The following is an 18,265-nucleotide window of genomic DNA, read 5'->3' on the forward strand; positions in this document are numbered from 1 at the left end:
TTCCCACAACTGCAAGCGACATCTTGGATTGCAATGATCCCTTTGCAGTGGGACAGATTTTGTTTTAATGCAGCCTCTATTTCTGTGTTCGCTGTGCATAGCTCAGCCCCTATGGCAAGAAGGGTCGTACGCAGACTAGAGGAGCTGCAGTATTTGTCTGTGCATAATCCACACGGCTTTGTGAAGGCCAACAATGCAAAGTGTCTCCGTGGTGAATGGGATCTTAGGAATTCTTCATGAGCAAGAGGCATTTCGCAGCCCGGAGCCGATGGCATGGGAAGGGCTGGATGAGATTCCTCTGCCCTGCCCAGCTGGTGGCATCTCCCATGTCACACCAACCAGCTCCGCTCATGCAGCAGGTGGCACATGTGGCCAACAGCACTGCGAGGAGAGGAAGAGAAACACTTAGCAGGGATCCCATACTTCTTGTTCTTGAGACTGGTACAATCTTATTCCCACCTAAGTATTTCCTGCAAGTTTATACTGTCTCATCTGAACTAGGAACCCCACACAACACTTCTGAGGCCCTTCTCTAGCAACTGAGAGTGTGATTAATTACTTACACGTGGCAACATGCTTAACTAACTTTAGGACAAGAGCTGGCAGGCTCACATCTCCAGCCCTGCACTGAGTGCATCAGGAGGGGACCCAGGCAAGCAGCCTTTCTCTTGCTGCAAAACATTGCTGCACGTCTGCCCTGGGGAGCACAGGGACCAGCAGAGCCCTCCCAGTACAAATCCTGCTTCCCGCCCCATCAGAACAGCACCTCCTGAGCCCAAAGGCTCAATGGCACAGGGAAGAGGTAGTTTTCAGCCTGGGGTAAGCTGCAAATCTCCCAGGAGTCTAAAGAAAACCCGTAAACCTTCATACCCACAGCAGGGAAGCGACTGCAAGGCTTTGTGGGGTGAAATCCTGGCCCCTGTGAACACAAGGGGGAACTCCTTTTGATTTATGCGGGGCTTGGCTTGCTGCCCTCAGCCCAGAGCATTGCTGGATTGCAAAACTTGTATCATCTTTCCATGGTGGGGAAGAAAACCTTCCCAGCTGCTAGGATAATCTGCCTCTCTGCCATTCCCCTGCAGGCAGGAGACAGAGCTGCTCAAGTGGGTCCAACTTCTCCTGGGGAAGGAAGGGAGGAAGGAAGGAAGGAAAAACTTTCACAGCTGCAAAAAATCAGCTTGAAATATAAAGGACACCCTGGTGGCCCAAGACAGCAGCTCCTAGTAAACCAAGAGAGCACCTCCTTGGTGCAAATGTACTGAAAAAATGGCATGGAGCTGTGAAAAGGATCAGCCCAAACTCACGTGGTTTCTTATGGCGATCCCCAGCTCCTGTGGAGGAGCCTCGTGCGTGTGTCCATTGCACCTGGGAGGGCTGTGGCATTGCCCTGTGATGCCAGCCCAGCCCCAGGCAGCAGGCATCATTTCAGACCACTTAAAAACCCCAACAGGAGCAAATTTGTGAAAAACAGTGGGTTTGGGCTGGAAAGGGTGACCTCTTTGCATGAACAGAAATCCCTCAGCATTTCCCCAGGTGTTGCAGATACTGGTGGGACCATCCTGCCCGCCTTCCTACCCAACACCAAGTGTTTCCTCGGAGCTGGTGATATCGTAGTGGTTAATGGGTTGTAATTGTGCCTTCCCACTTAGTAACAGCAAGCTGAAAGCTCGTTATACACGGGCCTTGCAGCTACTGAGAACAGCTCTGGCTCCTTAAAAACTCTGTGATGGTTAGAGCTCTCCCCGAGAACAGGAAAAGCAATGTGGGGACGGAGCAGGGAGCCCTGCAGCTGGGGGCCGTGAGCAGGAGGAGCAGGGAGATGGTTCCCCAAATTCCTTTCCCCACCACTTTGCACCTCTGGGATTTGCTGAGTCGGAGGTGGGCTTTTTGTGGTTAGCAACCCTAAATGCATTTCTTTTTGCGAAATTTTCCAGTTGCCTTCTGAACCTTGTAAGCTTCCAGCACTCGCAGCATACCAGTTGTGCTTGGAGCTGTTCCAGGAGCTCCTTGCTCAGGAGCCGTTCATGCCCGTTCCCTCCGCTGCCATCACCTGAAGGGTCCTCTTTGAGCTGCTGCTGAGAGAACGAGGCAGTAAAATGAGAAGTGTCTGGTGCAAATGAGACAGAAAGAGCTAAACCCACCAGCAAGGGGAGACATCTGGATCTTGCGCGTGGGATCTGGAGGGAGAGGCAAGAAAGCCCTGTGTAGTGTTCAAAAAATTAGAATTTAGATAGGGAAAAAATAGCTTCTCCTGCCTCTTTTGCACCTCTGGTGCTGGGATTTATCTCAGGTGGGAGCTCCCTGGAGCAGCTGGGTGGCACAATGAGCAACTTCTGGCACGGCAGAGGCACTGCTGCAGCACCACAGCCTGCCTGGCCCCCGGGCAGCCCCCACACCCCTGACCCTCCATCACACTTAGAAATGCAGAGAGCATGGAAATGACTAAAAATGGCTGAGTCTTTAGCACTCTGCACGTTGCAGCAGACCCTGAAACATCCCGTGCCATCGATGACTTGCTGTCCACCTGCATTTACCTACGCAGGCTGTCTGCCAGCAGGAAATGAACACAAAACCGCCTGCTTAAATGTCCAATAGGAGAAAGCAGAATGGATCGTCCTGCACTTACGTGACTAATTGTATTAGAGAAAAATAATTTAATGATTTGGAGGTAATGACTTAGTGGATAGCTGATTCCTGCGGAAAGTCCAATGGTGGCGTTATGCCAACGGGAGCAAGGTCTGCAAGCAAGATCGCACTTGGAGTTTGACAGGGAACCAGTGATAGGTCTTGGGCATGAAAGAGAGCTCCAGGGCTCGTTCTGATCTCATTTCATGCCTCTATAACTCCATAGCCCTGATTTACACTGATATCACTGAGACTCTGATCAGGCCTTGGAAATTTAATTTTATACATATAGCCTTTCCTGAAGCTGTAGAGCACTCCTGTGGATCTGTTCCACCAATGAAGATGGATGAAATATGTAGGCACTGATAGCATTTTTTGGCTCTCTTGATTGCTTCTTAGTGTAAATTGCATTTGGAGGCTTTTTGAACCCAAGATCCTAAGTTTGGCATGTGATGCTGGGGGTGTGGGGGCTTTTGGGGGTGAAAAAACATCTGCTACTCGATGTTCTTAAAAATATGAATTTCCAGTGTGAGATCCAAGCTGGTGGATCCCCCTCTTTGCACAGCAAGAGGTACCCTGGCTCACGGGGATGAAATGGAGGACACGGAGAACCAGGGCCTGAGTCCCTTGTGCTCCCAGACAGTGTTTCTTTCTTGTCTCAAGGAAAGGTTTGCTGTTATCCACCAAATAAGGCAAAATAACAAACAATTCTCTCCTGTGCTATTATTAACTATGTTCTTTGAGTTTTGCCAAACACAGAGATTAACGGACGACCAAAGAAAATAAGCCTGATGAAGATCTCAGAATGATATTGCTTTCATCCCTCTGTCAGGGGAGGGCTTGTCTGTAGCTACTTGTTTCTGAGACATCTTTGTCTGTGCTGTCCTCCAAAATCCTTGGTAATGGGGCTTCCGCAGCCCCCCCTAGGCAATCCTCATGTTCAGAAATCCACACCATTGGGTATTTTACCTAACATTTAATTTCCAGTCTCAGGATACAGCCACCAGTGTTGAGCCACTCCATGTAGAGTGCCAGTAATACCAATCTGGCAGCAAACCATGAATTTCTTCAAATACAGTTTTCCAAACCATTTTTGCACCTTTCAGTACTTATCCTTAGACCTTATTTCCACAGCTGACTTAAGAAAATTCCATGAGTCAATATAAAAGCCTTCCTATAATTAAGACAAATGATTTTTAACTGTTCCACCTTACCTCCTTACTGTCTCTTGCTCTGTTGAAGAGGAAATTAGATCAGCTTTGTATGATCTAAACAAATTTATGACAGCTGTGACTCACCATACATCTCAGGACAATCCTTCCTTACCAGACTGGCAGTAACACAACAACAAAGGCTGATGTCTTCACACTTAATTTCAGTAACACCACACAGTGTTTATTATCCAGAAAATTAGCAAATTTCACACAAAGCTAGAGATTCCTCTATGTGTAGGGTGGCCTTGTTCAGACCCTTGGACCCCAGACATCCTGAGTCATGATCTTAGTCTCCACAATCAAAGCTGTCTTTCAAGTACATTGTAGATTGGAAGTTAGTAGTTGATAATTTACCAGTCATACAATCAGTGCTAATTGCTATGCTTCCCCTGTGGAACAAAGAGATTGAAAAAGAAATGGACAAAAAGGCTTCTTTAGGAGAAGAGTAGCTAATTCACAGATTTCTGTTATTAACATTTTCCTTATCTGGAAATTTAAATGTTCCAAAAATACATTCTTATCATCAGAGTATGAACAAGACATTTTGAAATCCTCTAACTCTTTTTGTGTCCCTACCTGGGATAGGTGTTTATATGGATTTACATAGCTCAAGAATTTTTCACAAATTAAAAAAATTAATCTGACTATGCAGGAAGGACTTGTTTGGTTTGATTCTCGGTGAAGCTGTACTGCACCATTTATTTATTTATTTATTTATTTATTTATTTATTTGTCGCCTAATGGGATTTATTTATACATGTATTCAGGCAAGTAAGATATTTGCCAGAAACTTCTGGTGGCCATTTAAGACCAGTAAGCAGAAGATGTTAATTTGAATAAGCAACCTTCATAAAGGAAGCTATGTTGAGTTTTTGGCATCTTGGCAAAGAATTTCTGCCAAGACTTTGCATAAAATGAACATAAAAGACCTTGAAAGTTGGGTGTTTATTCATCCTTTCCTTGGCAGTTCAAAGGAGTTGTAACACTAAAAAGCTTCATATTGGGGATGGAGGTGGCGATCCTTGGTTTCCACTTCCAGAGGTTCAATGTCAAAATCCTGCCCAAAAACTTTTTTTTTTCTTAAAATGCAAAAGTTGTGGTCTAGTGTAATGAGAGAGGAAGTCTTTGTTCACTCATTTTGAGTACTCTTCCTACATGATGGAAGCTTCACTGCAAGTATTGGTAAAACTAAATCTCCATCCACATCAACCCAACGGTGTGGTTTTTGGAAGCTCTGGTTTCTTCTCACAGGACAGCCTTTTGGCCACGGATGTCTTGAACTATTGTTCAGAACTGGGTTTACACACATCACAGATTGTTTACAGACTGAACAATGGTGACAATAACCTTGAAATTTCCATACATTCCCAGTATCATTAATTGTCTCCATATAATCTGAAGTTTACATGTCATTGGTAAATGTCTTTTTCAGACTAGTCATAGATAGCATGAAGATGTTGCCCTGCTAGCTGTCAAGTTCTCTTTCCTGTCCTAGAAGCATTAATATAAGACACTGCAGGCAGATTTAGCTTTAGTGACTGAAGGCTTGGGGGATCTTCACTGAGCATAACAATAACAATAACATTCAAGTTGAAAATCTCATATTTAAGATCTTACAATCTTTCGGTTGCCTGAAAATACTAGAGTTCAGTTTTCTTTGGAACCCAATCCTTCGTTCGCTGCAGATATGCCTGTCTGGGGAACTTCAGGTAGATATTTCCTGGCTCAGAGGACAGAGTTAGTGGTCAAGCATCCATGTCTCCACAGCTCTTCTTTGTACTGGAAAAAAAAAAAAAAAAAAGCCCTATCATCTTTAGAAAAATATCATAGGGATCAGCTTTCTGAACTCTCATATTCCTAAGAATGAAAACAGCTGAATTTTGAAACTTTCTTGCATTCTCAGCATTGCCATATTAAATTCAGTCAAACACATTCATGGTTTAAAAATATCTCTAAGGGACTGCAGAAAAACTGCAGAGGAGGTGGAGAGCCAAGTTCTCGTAGAGGTACTTTCTCTCAAGTGACTAGACCGCCTCGTGTCTGGCTCTTTCCTGAGCCAATCCCTCCCATAACCACCACTCTGGCAGGTTTTCAGAGCTAAATTGCCGATTACGATGTCAGCAGATAAATTAAGAGGTGCGGCAAGGAAGAAATTTTTCAGAGATTCAGAAAGGCAAACTGGTGAGTGAGATGGAAAGTCAGAGAGAGTTTGACCCATACAGTGAAAGTTGCATGTGAGGAAGATCTCAAAACAGCAACGAGAAAGGAGCCACAGGAACATGAGGAAGAAGAAGGGGAACGAGATGGGACGAAGTCCTGCAAGCCCCAAAGGACACTCCATTAACATAAGCAACTAATGAATTATAGCCCAGGTGATCACCTAATGTAGGTGGTCAAACCCCAAACATAGGGTAATGTAGGAAAGGTGAGGCATAGCGCTGGCAAGATCAGAAAAGCAAACAACAGAAGAAATTAAAAAAATGGAACAACAATTCACATTAACATGAACAATTACTGTTCTTATTTTATTCCTGTCTCCCTAGTTCATCCATGGGACAGTAGATCTCTTTCTCTATACACTCACCAGGCCAGGCAGTAAAGTTTTGATGGACCAGGACAAAAAGAGGCAAAGCAGCAACTGGGTAGAGTGATTCCAAAAAGGTCATTTGCTTCATTTTTTCATTTTTCCTGAGAGGCTAGCTTAGCAGCTTTGCAAAACTCAATCAAAACAGGCTGCTAGCAAACACAGGTCAGGAATCAAGCAGCCAGCAGCTCAGATCTTTGTTTGGGGAAGGTAAGCAGAAAAATTACATCATTCTCTATTTTAGAAGATAAATCATTCATCCTGTTGGATGAAGCTCTGTTGCAGATCCAGGGATATGGAAAACCAGCGTTTCCCTTGCAACAGTCCTCAGTGTATTCACAAGTGCCAGCCCTTCACAGGAGCTATTCTGTTTTACACAAGCACTGAGTCTGGCCTCACATAAGGAAAGTCCTTATCCTGCCAAGGTATTGGTCTGGGTCCGTGTCACAGGGAACAAGCCCGGCACCTTCACTTAGTCCTCCTGTGAAAAATAAATAAATAAATAAATAAAAATAAAATAAAATAAAAATAAAAAATAAAAAATTAAATTAAAAAAGTGTATTTCTCCGCCCCTGCAAGGGTCTCTCACACAGGTACGTGCAGCTCGCTGCCGGGAACACAGGGAGCATGTTTGTGCAGAGCTCAGTTCCTGAAGCATGTGTCCAAAGCCTTTCCAAGGGGAGTGCCAAAGCACATTTTCTTTTCCCAAGTTAGAGGTTGAGCATGAAAAAATACAACCCCAGTCTGCCCAGTTCCAAAATCAGGGAAAGTCGGGACCCAGATAAATGTCAGCATCTCCCCAGCCAGGTAAATACCCTCCTGGGACTGAGCACAGCAGGGGAAGCAAATAGCTCTTTGTATGTTCTTGTGCTGGGAATTTGCACCGTGATATACATGAGATCCAACACACCCAGAGCTTCTGACTCTGTTTTCTTCTCTGGGAATCACAGTCACTGGGGGAAAGCGAATGAGAAATCCTTCCACCTCTCTGCACCCAACAGAAGAGAAGTTTGGGTTTTCAGAAAAAAAAAAATAATAAATAAATAAATAAATAAATAAATTGGGTCTCTTGGTGCCCCAGCAAGTATTTATTTGCGGTCTGGGAGAGATCTTTACCCCAAAAGATAAACCAAAGAGAATTAGGCTTGACTCTTACTGGATCCTTTAAGTGTCCTCCACCAATCCCTTCAGGCTCCTTTCAGGGCCCAAGGGCATGTGCACTGATTTCATGCCTTGCTGTTCCCCTGACCATGTCCTTCTCCATTCCTGCTCTTTGGGCACGTGGACTGCTCTGACTGGCTTTTCTGCAAGTTGGATCCTCATCGGGGGCATTATACGGAAGCCCAGTACTTCTTAAATCAACCCGTCCTGCCTGCTTCATTCTAACCACGTCACCTAAATTCAGTGGTATTTGGCTTTTCTGTGCCTGCCAGGGTTACCCCAGGGTGGTCCCATGGCCACGTCACCTGCAGCCCCTGCAGCCAGGGCAGGCATGGAGCAGCGCAGCTCTGCTTTGTCTCACTCCAGACACCTAGTCGGGTGTTTTGTGCACCACGCCGGCTGCACAAAGGGCTGGCTGGTCTCACAGAAGTCAGACGGTTCCTGCTGCATGGAGACAAGCACACCGTATGCATACAGAAGGGCCTGGGCTCCGCACCCCCCGGCTCTGGTGCTCCTCGCATGGACACGGGCACAGCACCCTGCCCAGCACCAGGGCAAGGCCGAGCACTGCGGCACTCTCAGATCCAGGTCTTCCAAGCAACTTCTCCAGAACAAGCCTCTATTTCCTTCCAGGAAAAGATTGCTGGGACAACCCAGAAGCTGCACTTCTACAAGGAGGGACAGAGTTCAATTACATGCTTTTCTTTTTTCTTTTTTCTTTTTTCTTTTTTCTTTTTTCTTTTTTCTTTTTTCTTTTTTCTTTTTTTCTGTTTCTTTTTTTTTTTAAATGCAGTGATTGCTGCAAACTTTGTTTACAGTTGAGATTACTTGGAATTAGCAGTCCTAAAACAACAATGGCTGTGATTTCCCTCCTTCTTCCAGGACGTCTAACCTTTTCCTTTCTGCCCCCTATCTTTTGGCTGGAGTTTCAACATGAAGTCTGAACACAAGCAGCTTCCAAAACCCAGGCCGTAAGTCGCCGTCCAAAAAAGCGCCGCTACAGCCACAAACAGGCATCCAGTAAATCACCCCGTGGAGGCAGCAACGTGCATTCCCCTGACTGGAAGCAACCCTGGAGGAAAGGCCAGTGAGTCAAATAAAGCCCTGCTGTTTCCACTGAGGGTGGCGCTGGCCCTGGATCACCACAGATGTCAGATTATTCTGATGCACGGCGTCACGCAGGCACAGCAGTTTCACGTTACAGGGGTCAAGCTAATACCAGCGCGGTCTGGGCTGGTGCAGCCTGCTCCTGACTTCAGGCTGAATGTCAAATTCAGGCAGACCGTACTGGGCAGTGGGCAGGGTCCCAATGACCCCTGGGCACGGGCTCTGCAAGGGTTCGGAGGTTTAACCCCCCGGACTCCCCCTCCTGCCCACCGGTGAAGCCCTGGGACACTTCGTCCCCTTTCTGATGGGGAATTTGTGGCACCAAAAGCTTGTGGTGACCCTTGGAAGGAGTTGTTTGGAGCCACCCAGTCTCCCTGTGCCTCAAGCAAGACCCTCCTGCCCCAGAGGGCACCCGAACAAAAAGCCATCCCTCTGCTGATCTTCAGCTGAGGGCTCCCCTCAAGGTTCCCCCCTGTTTATCTACTGTGGGCATGAGGAGAAGATGATTTTCTCACCACGTATGAGGAGCACGATTTTCTCCTCCCTGTGGGATGGGGATGAGGGAGCTGAAAGGGCCATCCGTGCTGCTGGGACACGGGGGTGCCCTCTCTGCAGCGTGTCACGGAGAAAGCACAGATGAAAATATCCTCCAGATCGAATTGCACCTATGGAGGTGGGGCTTGTGGGACCTGGAGGCATGGGGCCAGTGAGGACTGCGGTGCCACATGTCCCCAGAATACTTGGAGGGCAGCCCCTACTTCCCAGCAGGGAAGCGCCCGCGTGCCTCCCCCTTCGCCCTTCTCCTCCCTCCACAGCGGGCGCGATGCCCCCGCGCATCTCGGGGAAGTAAAGCTCTCCATCACATTGAAATGCGAAGCTTCCTCATTAGAATTTAATTTGCACCGATAGAGAGGAAATTATCATGTCAGTGTGGAGAAAAGAAACAGTGATTCAGGAGAGGAGCTTTTTGATAAATTGTACCGAGCACTTTTATCACCATGGGCTTAAACGAAGATTTGGCTCAGGGAGGTTTGTACGTGGCTTTATCGTGACCCGCCGTGGAAGGGACAGATGGCCCCGGTGACAGTGTGAGCCCTTCCTATTTTTTTTCCTGGGAGCTGTAGCAGTTGTCATGGCAACTCCTGTTACAACAAAACCCACAAATTTATTTTCAATTAATTCCTGAAAAAAAAAAAAAGTCTAAGAAGCGGGACACATTTCTCACGAGAGGCAGTGACACCTGCGCTGATATTTTCGTGGTGGTTTTTGTTCTCCTGGCAGCCGCTCCACACACAGACGGTGAAAGCCATCCCTAGCTCAGACATGTCTCAGAAATGGGAAATTTGTCACCGGGGAGTGACATTAAGCCTCTTGCAGCCCTCCCTGTAAGGCTGTCAACACAGTGCTCAGACATCCCAACGTGGAAAGTCTCCGTCCTCATCACCCCCGTAAGGGATGGAGGCAGAAATCCTTAGCAGAGATGCTAAACCCGGGAAGACTAAATGCCAAATCGAGAAGGCTTTTTAGGTTAAAAAAAAAAAAAAAAAATGGATTTACACACTAAAGTGGTAAAGAGCCAGAGGTATGGCACCTCCATAGGGAGCCTGGGCTCAGGCTGGAGCCTCGACTCATCCCCAGGTGGTGGGAAACCATCTCCCATCGGCTGGCTTCGGTTTCTCCGTCCTTCCCCCCAGCTTTCAGCAGCAGCATGTCCAGACCTGACCTCCTGCTCAGTGCAACTGCTTCTTTTTGCTTTCTAGTCACTTCCTTGTCTTTTTCAAACAACTGCTGTCTTTGAACATCTGATTCCTCACTTGGAATGGCAGATGTTTAGTAAGTATCCCATGTCTCTACAAATTGTTCCTCCCCTCTTGTTGCTCACGTTGCCACATCTTTCTGGACGAGGAATTTTTCTTGTTCTCCCCGACCAGCAGAGAGATCACAAATTACAGAGCTCCCTCACTTTGATGCATCTGGTGCTTTGGGCTAAGTTTCTGGGAAAGAGTTGCCTTCCTTCAGGCATGGGGATGCAAAGATCTGGGAAAGGAACGTAGGAGTCCTTGGAAAAAAAAATAAAGAAAAAATAAAACACAATTACAGGAGAGAGGCCTCTCCCGGGGTGAATCAGAGCACTTTGATGCTCGCTGCTGTCCACACCGGGCAGCTGCCCAGCTCCTGGCTCCGGATGCTCGGCTGCCCACATCCTGCACACTTGCCGGGACAGGACCGGGAGACGTCCCTCTGGCCCCCCTCCCGCGGCTCCCAGGGCCAGGAGTTGCTGCAGCCTCGGGCAGCCTGGGCTGTCCAGACATGGGAAAGGGATGGGACGGGTCTCCAGGAGATGCTCAGCCCACCCCGAGGATCATGCTTAGGGCCGTAGCTCGGAGAAGGACTCCCACCCCGGGGGTCATGGCAGCAAGGCGGACAGCTGGGAGCCTGGCAGAAGCTCGGTGTTGCTCGTGCCCAGCCACCCCAGCACAGTGACCTCAAACACTGCTCAGGGAGGCTTTGGCATGAAGGTCGTTTTGTGGGAAAGCCTGATGGGCTGGAAGCTTGATCCAAATGAAAACAAGGGGCTGGTGGAAGGGTAACGGTGGCAGGAGAGCCTCGTGCTGGTTCCCAGTGGCACTGACTCCACCAGCACTTTGCACCTGGGAGGTTTTTGCCTTCTGAGACAGCACAGGCTCACTTGCTCAAAGCCTACCTGCTGCCACCTTCCAGGCATCCTTTCAAAGCACTTTCCTCTGTTATTCCCTTTTCTTAATAACAATATATTAAAAACATCACGTACAGAAAAAAAAAATAAAAAATCGCTTGCCCTGTTCAGGCCTATTCGTTCCCAATGGTTTTGTCCCAGAATAAACACAGACATGTTTTGAAGCTTGTTGTGAAAGGAGATTAACTCTAAAACCTGCTTCCTGGCTTTGAAGACTGCAGACCAGCATGGCTTTTATTATTAACTAGTCATTAGAGTGAGTGGCATATAGAAGGAATAATTGCTTGGCTTGTTTGAGGGTTGAAGGATGTTAATTAAGAAGTTAAATGTTTGTTTTTCTTGCTCTGAACAAAGCGATCTGAGGGCTTGCACTGAGCGGGCGTTCTCCTCCCCAGGGGCAGGTCTGGTCTCACACTCGGGGTTTTGGGAACGGGAGTGTCCCTGCAGCGGTTGCATCATGGGGCAAGTCGCTGTTCTGCCTCCGAGGTGAGGTGGGAAACGGGAGCCCAGGGACACCGCGGGCGCAGATGGTGCTTGCGGCTGGGTGAGCTCCGGCTGGACTCCAGGCGGGACCCTCCTGGCCCACGCTCAGCATCGGTGGCCAAGGTCCTGCTGGAGGCAGAGGGAGAAGGGCAGGGCTGAGGACCAGTCATGGAGGATGCCTGAAATGGTTCCCATTTCCCTGCCGCGCTTGCTCTGGTTCCTCTGGGCATGGGCATGGTCTCCAACCTGTCCAGCTCATCTGGGGTTTGGACCCTCAAAGAGCTCTGCTGCTGTCACGAGAAGGAAACACAGCAGATCCCTCTAGGGGAAAATCCTCAACAAAATTGTTTCAGGCATAAATTCAGCCTCTGCCCCCCAGATTTTGTTCATGGGCTGGGTAGAAGTGGTAGAACTGTCTGTTTTGGGAGCTTAGAGGCGAAAGACTCAGCTATGAGGTGGGCAGGGAGATCAGCCTGGGGAGCTTGGGAAGAACAAGAAGAGGCTAAAGGCACGTGTGGCTTTGCAATGAACACACCTGGTGGGATGGCAGCATATCACACAGAGCCACATCCCACGGCAGGACTCGCTCCCACCTCTGTCCCCATCACCCGGGGGAGCTCTGGGCACCCAGCTCAGCACATCAGGTCCCCTCCGTGGGCTATTCCCCTGGCTGTGCTGCTGGCCCAAGCTTTGCAGCGTCACAGAGGGACACTGCCCTTTTCACAGCTCTCCAGGTTCGAGGTTTGATACCAACAGCTCTCAAAAGAGCAACGTGCAGCAGACAGGGCTGGATTTGCAGGAGCATGATGGTTGCAGCCAAGCTGTGGAGAGGACAGAGAGCAACCGAGCAGCAGCACGGAGGGTTTCTGAGGCTCCTGGGCTCTGCAAAGCACTTGGGGCTCTTTGGCTGCAGGAAATAATAACTGGAGGTACGTCTGCGAAGCACAGAGGGAGCCTGAGAAGGCCACGTTGTGTAATGCTGCCTGCTCCCTCGGGCGCCATGCCAGCGGGGTAAGGAGAGACGCGGTGACCTTTCCGCGGTGACACGCGGGGAGAGCTGTGTGACTAAATTCAGCTCCGCCGCGCTCCTGCCTGCAGACGTTATGCATGTGAAGCACCGCGGACGGTGCTTGCAGATCGCTTGGAAAATATGTCCTGCGAAGGGGACAGGGACGTCACATCACGGCCCACCGGGCAGGCTGGCCCCTGCTGCAACCTCTCTGCGTCACCAGCGCTGCCTGTGTGGGAAGATGCGCGGCACGGGGAAACAACGTGGGGGCGGTGAGACCCAGCTCAGCACCTCGCTGCTCCACCTGGGCCACCTCCCGGTCCAGGCAGGATCCCGGTGCAATGTGGTTGGTGTTTCCATGCCAGTGGGGCTGGGTCTTGTTTTGGCACAGGGGTTCTCCTTCATGCGTCACAAGGGTGATGCCTCCAGTCCGTCCTTCTGGATGCATCCTTCCTCTCCCGTTCTCCTCCCTCACAGCCCTGCTCTCTCTGGCCGTGCTGGTCTCATCCCTCTGACACCTGCCAGCACCTGGGCTGGGAATGGGGCAAGGGGGAAATTGTAATAGTGACAAACAGGGCAAAACAGTGTTGGCTGAACCAGCAGAGTGGGTCAGGGTATGGAACAAGAGTGGCACCATGGATATATCGCAGCACTTGCATCATCATTTCAGTGGCACGCATGCATCGGTGACAGAACAGGGCAGCAGTACCACGTATCGAGGGTGCTGGTGCAGCCCATAGCCCTGGTATCGCCCCCTTCTGCAACAGAGTGAGCCTGGAGCTCCTACCCTGCCTTATGAACAGTGTGCTGCCCTGATTGCTGGGGTGTTTATTGTATACCCAAGCTGGGAAACAAAGAGGGAGGGTGGAAAAATGATAAGATGCCCTGCAGCAGAGCTTGGTGGTTACTGCAGGACAATGGGAAATCCGCTGGCCTGCAGGCACCCCGCTTGGAGCCCACCAGATGGGCTGCAGAGCCAGAAAGCCCAGGCGAACAAAGAGCTCTGGCTGCATGAGAAGCGGCTGTTTCTTCCTTGAAGGGGAATGCGAGGGAAAGAAAAAGCAGCAACTTCAGGGCAGTTGCTGCTGTGAAGCTGTTCCAGTTGGCACAGCCAGAAACCCACTCGTGTGGCTGAAGAAATTAGACCTGTGCGAGCTTAGGGAGCTCCCAGGTAAGACAGGCTTGAACATTCATGGCTTGCTGCTTGTTCTTGCACAGAGCCTTAGTCTTCCTGTTAAGATTCAGCTATAGTTTGGGGTCAGAAGCTGTCACTTTACTCTGCTAAGGAGACCCAAGGGAAGGACGAACCCAGCAGGAAACCCTGCTAGGAAAATGCTATTGATCTGCAGGATCTCCCACCTGGCCAGGCAGCTCGGGCACGTGGTCTGGGTGCTCACCAGCCAGGTCCGGGACTTGCAGCAGCAAGCTGAAATGCCAGAGGTGTTTTTTCAAAATGAACTTGTTGGGTAACCTTCCAGCTTGCAAAACCCTCTGAAGATGTGACAGCTTGGGCTCCAAACTCAGTCTGCTGCCCTGCAGCTTGTGAATGATGAGTAGCACTTATATAGGGGTAGACATCTCTCTGTCTCCATTCACAAAAAGCTTTTAGGTCCTAATATTTAAGGAATTTATCTTATACTACCTGACTGACCTTCACAGTGTCTGATAAGGAGGGGAGGTCTTGGTATTTCTTGCGTGCACTAACACGGGTCCTCCCCAGTCCCACAAGAGGAGGATCACAGATGTTGGTGGGAATAACGGAGCTTCAAGGAAGCTGGAACTAACCCTGAAAACTCAACAACTGGACACGCTGCAGGAGCAAAAAGCCTCGATGAGTACGACATCCCCAAGCCTTCTCTCTGCACCAGGAGAGCATGATGGCTGCTGTCACCGCCTTGTCACTGTCACCGCCTTGTCACTGTGTCACTAGATGTGGGGCATGCTGAGCCCGTGACCCCTGAGCATCCAGGGCATGTCATCCCCAAACCTTCCACGGGGCAGGGAAGTGGGGAAGCCAGCTGGGAAGGCTGTGAGGTAAGGTAAGGAATGGTAAATATTCCCAGTGATGCTAGCAGGCAGTTATGGACGCTATAAGCTTTCTCTGAAAAAAAATGAAGCTTCAATTTGAAGCCATTCTTAGAAAAAAAAAAGAAAAAAAAAAAAAAAGAGCAGAAATAGGCTCAGCTTAGGGCAAGCAGGAGGAAATAAAAAATAAACCAGTGTTAAGATGGACCATAATCCTTTTCTGGAGGGAACCATACACCACCTCTCCCCCTGAGAATAAGGCACAGGACATGAAAACCAAAAAGGTCCCTTTTCAGGCCGGTGAGCAGCTTTCCCAGGGTGCTGCACACATTTTCACAGAGGCTTAACCCTGTGTGCTCCTGTCTTTTTTTTTCTTTTTAACTCATCTAAAAAACTGTGTTGTGTCTCTTGATGAAGGGAAATAGGAGCTCATCAACATTATTATACCCCTTTAAAGAAATTAGAATATAAAGACAAGATGTAATATTTGCTGCCCTATCAAAACAAATTCTCACACCTTGCAAGTAGACAGGAAAATTTTGGCAAGCACGACTGGCTCGTTCCCTGTGCAGTGCAGATTTGGGGGGGGACACACCTGTTTTCACCTCCTGCTGAGATCTGTTGAGCCATCGATGGCAGCTTCTGCAATCGCCACAGCTGCGTTCATGGCTATGGGTGCTACTCAACAGGTACTCATGGACTCTGCATGCATTAAGGTCCTCAAACGTGTAGATATTTTCAAGCATTTCAGCAAGTAAATACGTAAATGGCTGGGGAGGAGATGTAAAGGTCAGGGCATGATCCTGGAGCTAATCTCAGAATGGCAGCTGTACCCGGAGCAGGCTGGGCACGGATTAGCCAGCAGTGGAAACTCTGAGCCTGCTGCCGGATTTATCCAGGGAGGAATTTGCTGCAGCTGGGCTGAGAGCGCGTTGCCTTTCCTAACTGCTCTGCCTGCTAGCTGCTTTGACACTCTCAGCAGCCTCTTGATGTGCCCAAATTCTGCTGTGCATCCCGGCTGCACTGGGGGAACAGCAGCCCCCGTCCCTTCCCCGCAGCTCATGCTCTCTACACCTCTGCTTCTTCCCATTATTCACCTCCCCTGTTTGCTTCGGTTTTCTCTTGAACCACACTGCCTAGACCTGGACAGCTAGCTCTAGCAAAGCTGGAGCTACGGTTACATACCCAAAAGAGTCACCAAGTTTGGCAGGAATGTGCCACTATTATAACTCACATCCAGCTTACAATCTACCAACTCCCACTTCTTCTTGTTGCCGCCCAAACTGCTCTTCCTATGCCTTATTTGTGTATCTGCAGAACCTGGCACCCATCCCTGCTGAATCGAGGTCTGTTTTTTCAGGCCATTTCTCCAATTTACCAAGATCATTTTGAGTCCAAATCCCATGTTCCAGCATGCTTGCAGTTTCTCCCGGGGGTGTCATCTCCAAGACTCGGTGAACGTGCTCCTCTGTCATGCTGGTCACGTTAACCTGTTCGAGCAAGCATGGCCCATAGCTGTAATACCATCACGCACTTAAAAGGACCATGTCTTGAGCACAGTATGGCAGCGTTCCTGCTCCCAGGTTGCAAGCAGATGCTCAGGCAAACAGTACAGAGCCATAAATCTTTCAACGATTTCTAAAGTCAATTCTCTTTGAAGATCCCACTGATGCTTGCGATTCATTGTACGTGTGCATCCGTGGAAGCAGGTTTGTGGTTTTTTTTTATTTGTAGAGCTATGGCTGCCCCTTGCAAAAAGCAAATACTTGTGTAAGCATGACAGACTGTCATGCTAAAAACGCCTGTATAGCTACTTTTGGGATGCTGGCCAAAAATCAGAAACTGTCACTGAGTTTAGCAAACCGGTTATGCACCTTGCCTGACACACACCTTGTGAATAATCACGGAAAAATGTTGTGGGTGACACGAGAACCAAGTTTTGTTTGCACAAAACACTCAGCAAACACAGGAAGAGGGAAGAAAGTCACATAAACTGCTCTGTGTTCACAGTAGAGAAACAGGAAAAAAGGCTTTTGATTTTCTAATAAGCTGCACGTAGCAAATTATTTGCCTGACTAAAATTCATAGGGGTAAAAATACACGTGGAACAGTGATGATGATCCGGAATAATGGCCAAGCCCTTCATCCGGCACATCAGTAACTATAGCTGCTTTAAGGATCACAGAAAGAAAATATATGGTGATAGCTAAATAACTCATATGAAAACAGCTCAGCCTTTTCATTGCCTTCCAGAGTCACTTTTTGATCCTCCATTAAGTTCTCCACAAAAAAAAAAAAAAAAGTAGTTTTGTTTTTTTTCTAATACATCCTTTTAGACTTTCCAAGACCCTGCCTAAATTTTCATTTGCCTAGGTTCATCCCAGGTTCTACCACTGCAAGCACTCCGACCTGTTGTCCCCCCCTTTAAAATAGGCAGCATTTCTACCTGGCAGGCAGCACGCCGTCATTCAGCAGAGTCCTTCTGTAAACCCTGGGCACATTTAGCCCGTTTAGTCTCCTTTGCAAAGCTGTGCCTCAAAAAATCCCTGGAGGCGCCCGCTCCAATTTATCAGCATCACTTCGATAATGAAGTGTCTGTAAACAGACACACAACCGGTGTGGTTTGTGAAGCAGCACGGACGCTGCAGCTCGGAGCTCTGGCCCGAATGCCAGGGCTCTCTCTCCCATTCAGACACGAGTGTCACTCCTCCTGCTCTAGGCTTCAGCCCAGCCAGAGGTCCCCTCCTGTGTGCTTTACATGCGGACAAGGATGGGGTGCAATTAATCTCTTACATGGCCACCTTCGTTTGCAGGCCCTGGAGGTGAGCATCCTCTTGCTGCCGCGTCCGACGGGGACAGCCCATGCCTGGGGTCTGGGTGCAAGCCCCCGGCTCCTCCGCCTTCATGGGTGACACCCTGAGCTCTGGAACCTGCATCCTGATGCTGGAATGACACCGATGTGGTTGCTGTGACGGCTTCTCCATCCAAGGGGGGAGTGGGGCCTTTTGTTTCTGCCATAGCCTCTAAATCACAGTGGCAGAAATCACCGCGGGCTCACGTCCCAGCGTGTGTCCACCCAGGTACCTTCACCTGCTGGACTTGCCCTTCAACAGCTAGGCAGCAAGCGCCCAGATGACCGGGCTGTTCGGAACACTGTTTGCCATTCAAAAGCTTCCCCTTCCCCACCCAGAGCCTCTGTGGTTTATTTTGGAGGGAGAAGCAGAAGAGCCTGCCCCGGCCCTCGCATTGCAGTATGCTGCATTGCTACCTGGTGCGGCTTCACTGCAGTGATGTAATGCTGTAGAGAGCGCACGGGCAGACAGAGACATCTGCATCTGCAT

The sequence above is a fragment of the Anser anser genome (genome assembly GCF_964211835.1).
Source record: "Anser anser genome assembly, chromosome: 24".
Classification (NCBI taxonomy): domain Eukaryota; kingdom Metazoa; phylum Chordata; class Aves; order Anseriformes; family Anatidae; genus Anser; species Anser anser.